This window comes from Herpailurus yagouaroundi, unplaced genomic scaffold, assembly GCF_014898765.1.
Source record: "Herpailurus yagouaroundi ecotype Mexico unplaced genomic scaffold, PumYag 355, whole genome shotgun sequence".
In the NCBI taxonomy this organism is placed as follows: Eukaryota; Metazoa; Chordata; class Mammalia; order Carnivora; family Felidae; genus Herpailurus; species Herpailurus yagouaroundi.
The window spans coordinates 5,640,953-5,646,157 of NW_024412572.1; positions in this window are offsets into that span (position 1 = coordinate 5,640,953).

Below are 5,205 nucleotides of genomic sequence, written 5' to 3' on the forward strand. Positions count from 1 at the left end.
TCCAATTGCGGCCTTTCTCGCTTAACCTGAAAGAGGAGGTGGGTCTTCCTAGCCCTCTGAACTTGGGGGCGGGCTTATCTGATGTGAGTGACAGGGGCATGGGCCACTCCTAGCCTGGGTAGACCAATCTTGATTGGGGGTGGGGGGGGCGATCTGTTCCCCAGGCAACAGGCTGTCCGGGGTTAGACCTAATAACCTTGACCTCTTCCTTTGTTGCCCTAGCATTGAAGTCTCCAGGCCATTAGACTAAACCAGGGAATCATAATAATCGTAATAATTGACAACTGTTTGGTTTCCAACAGTTTTTTTTTTTTTTTTTTTTTTTTTTTTTGAAACAACTATAAGTTACCTGTTAGGAGCTCTGCAAACAATGTAGTGAATTGAACCAGCATTTAAAAAAAACAATAGAATAGAAAATACCAAGTGACTCTAGAGTAGTAAGTATTCTTTTTGTGAAACCTTTGTTTCAATTGTAAATATTTATATATGTATATTTTATATACTGGCTTATCACGTGAAAATGACTTTTTAAATGGTGTGTGTATGCTTTTGTGGTCCTTAGTTAGAAAGGTCCTTAGTTACACTTGCTGTAAAGCACATTTCATGTATATTGTTTCACGTAATGAGCACAACAACCCTGAGAGCTTGTATTATTATTCAGTATTTTTGGATGAGAAAAACAGGTTCAGCAAGATTAAGTAAGTCTTTCTTTGGGGTGCCTCATCAATCAGGGCATCAGAAGTATTATTTGCAAAATTCTGTAGTTCAATACACTTTAAAGTTCAGATCTGCAGCTCTAGGCCAATTATGCACTGGTTTTTCAGGAGCCAACATTGTAAAAATAATATCTACCTCACCTGGGGATGTTGGACCAGGGGCTGGTCCCGCTTTCTATATCTGAGCATGATGGGAGAAGGCACTGAAAAGCAGGACATTTTTGCCTGGGAGTGTGAGAGGGGGATGACATTTTGTCCCAGAGGTCCCAATGGATCTGACAGCCAGGTAAGATGAAAACAAGGAAGAGCAAACAAAACGGTAAACAGGAGGCAGTCTAGACAAACGCTGGGGACTGCAGAAACATTCATGTTTCTGTTTTTGGTGATACATATACTGTGTGGTTGGCCGGGTCTATTCAAAGGTACTGTGTCACACAGGTGTACCTAATGCTTTAAATATATTATCTAATTACGGAGGGGCTGCATGCAACCTCCGGCTACCATGTCTCTATCCTTCTCCCATTGTAGCTGAAACCTTAAGCTTCATTGTTGGTTTTAAGGGGTAGGAAAATAAAAAGCCAATTTAAAAATGTTTACCTCTCAATGTAAAGTTAAAATGTTTTGGGTTCTGTTTCTTCTTACTGTTATTTCTTCATTGTTTTCTCTTCTTCCAGCCTTTTGAATGAAATTGTAAAATAAATAAATAAATTCATAAATAACCCAGGACAAAACTGCTTCTGCCACCAAGTGCCTTGGCCTGACCCAGTTCTCTGAAATTATACCCTGACCCAGCACTTTGCAGTGCCTCAGTTTTATCTTCTCCATTACTTGAGTTTCTTGTTCTTGACCTTTCTGTGCCAAGGGGCGCCTGCTAATGTTTGTCCTGTAGGTCATGTCATTATGGTATTATGTTACATGGCAACTTGGATACCATGCCTTTTAGCTTTTGTCAAGAGAACCAAATGAATTTAGAAAGGGAGGAAAGATAAGTCTTCAGGAAATATGACATGGACCAAGTCCCTCTCCCCACTGTGTGTCAATTACTGTAACTGCCTTGTGTTATATTCACAGTAAGTGGAACACAGGGGTTGCACAGCCATGTGGACAGAGCCCTGGTTCCACAAGGAGCACCCATGTTCTTGACCCTTTCTAGGGGGATGGTTGGTGGGTCTCCACTGGCACCATCTAGAGCTCGCCTTTTTAAAGTCAAGCACTCTTCCAGTATCAGTTTTGGCTTACTCTCCAGAACTGCCTAACCAGGCCATCTTCCTGGTTAGATGACATGGTACAGTTGTGTGGGTAGTGGCATGTCTTTACCAACCAGCCAAATGGTAGCTTCAGTAGAAACCTGCTATGGGAGTGGGGAGTGGCGGGGAGGTGTTAGGTGGGAAGGATTTCTAGGGAGATTCTTTGTCCACTTCTTCCTCCAGGAGTAGACCCCAGTAGAGGGGTCCAAGTTCTGTCTGCTTAGGAAGGCCAGGTAAGAAATAGGACCTTTAAGACTTTCTACACAGCTTTCTATACGTGAGGTGCAGAGTCACTCACCGTCCTGGGGGGGCAGGGCCTAGGGCTTCCTAATGGGCTCAGTTTGAGACTTCCTCATTCTCCTTCGTGATCTACAGTGCACCTTAGCATACTAAAGATTCTGAGAAGTCCTCAAAGACAGAAACCTGTTTCTCAAACTGACTTGACCCAGAAATTAGGTAGAATTAACAGTGTGGGCAGCCCTGCTCTGAGTGAAATGCTGTTATTTGCTGCTCTCCTTTTGAGTCCCACCCCCTCCCTCACAAGTTTGGCCCGTTAGAAGGGACCACCCACTCTGGGAAGCTTTGATCCTAGAGCCTGTCTGCGTTGTTGTCTGGTTTTTGTTTTGTTTTGTTTTTTGATGTTTTAAGTAATCTCAACACCCAACATGGGGCTCACAGTCACAGCCCTGAGATCAAGAGTCACATGCTCTACCAACTGAGCCAGCCAGGCACCCCAGGGTTGTTGCCTGTTAAAAGACTCTTCTGGCCATTCACTTAAGGATGAAGAGTGGTCCTTCATGGTCTCTGAAGTCAAAACATGAGGACATGGGCTTCAAACACAAAGGATGATGAAAATGTTTTAGAACTAAACAGAAGTGGCAGTTGTACAACATTGTAATTAGACTAAATACCACTGAATTGTTCACATTAAAATGGTTAATTTTATATTATGTGAGTTCCACTTCAATTAAGAAAAAAAATATGTATATATACAAACAATTTTATGTGTGAAGCACTCCTAACAGGGGCACAGGAGACTGGTGATCCTGGAGCCCACATGTCTTGGGGGAGGGGGATGGGGTATGGCCAGTCCTCTCTTCTAGCCAAAGAAGTCTGAAAGTTCATGAAGGCGTTATTAATATTATTATTTTTTTAATTTTTAAAAAAAAATTTTTTTCAACGTTTTATTTTATTTTTGGGACAGAGAGAGACAGAGCATGAACGGGGGAGGGGCAGAGAGAGAGGGAGACACAGAATCGGAAACAGGCTCCAGGCTCTGAGCCATCAGCCGAGAGCCTGACGCGGGGCTCGAACTCCCGGACCGCGAGATCGTGACCTGGCTGAAGTCGGACGCTTAACCGACTGCGCCACCCAGGCGCCCCAGGCATTATTAATATTATTATTATTTTATGTTTATTTATTTTTGAGAGAGGGACAGAGCATGAGCAGGGGAGGGGCAGAGAGGGAGACACAGAATCCAAAGCAGGCTCCAGGCTCTGAGCTGTCAACACAGAGCCTGATGTGGGGCTCGAACTCATGAACTGTGAGATCATGACCTGAGCCAAAGTTGGACACTTAACTGACTGAGCCACCCAGTAGCCACCCGCCCCTACTATTATTATTTTTAATGTTTATTTATTTTGAAAGAGAGGGACAGCAAGCAGGGGAGGCAGAAAGAGAGAGGGAGAGAATCCTAAGCAGGCTCCATGATGTCAGTGCAGACCATGACTCTGCTGTGGGGGCTCTATCCCACAAACTGTGAGATCATGACTTGAGCAGAAACCAAGAGTGGGAGACTTAACTTACTGAGCCACCCAGGTGCCCTGGCATTGTTTTTTTTCTTGATCATCTCTCCTCAGAAACACTTTGTGAATCTTTCATTCTTACTTTGCCTCCCAAATTGGTGTATTTAGTGTTGTGTCATTACACGCTAAACAAGGTTTTATTATGAGCCTTAGATTTTATAGTTGAGGATAGTGGGTGCATCCAAGTTATGTGAGGTTGGCAAGCAGCTGGGGAACTACAGCCATAAAGTCAGCAATAGTGATTTCCAGAAAGAGGACAAGTTCTCTTATGTAGATCTTTCCTTTGGCTTTATTCAGCACTGCCCTTAGCCTCTTTCATTTCAGCTTAATGGTTACAAGGCTCTGAGATGATCTGCGCTTGGAAAGGGAATGGAAGAAACATGGAAGACAGGACTAAGATGTGAGATTCCACTCTTTTAAGTGAAATGACATGCACAATTTCCCCCTTCTACTCTTCAGGTGGTGTGGCCAGTGTAGAGTGAAGGAGTCCAGTGCTCTGATGCTGGTGTAAGGTTGGCAAGGTTGTGCTGGGTCCCACAGTGGCTGTGGACTACAGTAAAGTTTGTAACCTTCAGACTAAATGGGATAGGAAAGGATTTTAAGCAGTTGGAGAGGTAGGATTTGGATGCAGTGTAGAGTCAAGTGCACCTGGGGCAAGAGAGGATGCAAGACAGGAGGAACCTTTTGCAGGACAGGAGAGTGGGCTGGAGGTGCCTGGTGACGTTGGAGAGGGGCTGCTGGGATGAAGATGGGAAATACTCAGGAGATAAACTGTATAGAACTTGACATTAGGATCAGCAATAGGACAAGATGAACCCTATCTCACATTTTTCAGAGACTGCAAATCTGCAGGAACAGCTAGCAGTGCTGGTCACTACTGGTTTTCCTTTATTCAAGCATTGTCTCCGTATGGGAAGATTTTAAAGGTTGGTGAGGGTCAATGGACTAGGTTATGAACTTTGAACATGGGTCAGAGCAGAGTGTAAGTACATGCTGGGTCTGTTTTTAATCCTAAAGACTTCTGGCCACTTAAACATCTTCACAAGAGTTTTAATGTTACATAAAAGACTTGTCCAGTTCCATAGAAGTGCAATTGTTTGAAATTCCCGGAATCCCACAGAACCATTCAGGGGTATTAGAAACCTCAGGAGTGCATTTCATCCACTCCTCTATTTTTGCAGATAAGGAAATCTCAACTTGCCCAAGGTCACGTAAACCTCATATTTAAGAGTTTGGGTTTGTTCAAGAGAGCTCCTATTACAGGCAGACCCCTTTCTATTTAACTTGAGCCTTGGTTTCCTCTTATGTAAAATGGGGCATTAACTCCTTTGCCAAGGATTAAGGTTAATTCACATGAGGTGCACTTGGGTGGCTCAGTCAAGTGTCTGACTGCAGCTCAGGTCATGATCTCCTGGTTTATGGGTTTAAACCCCACAT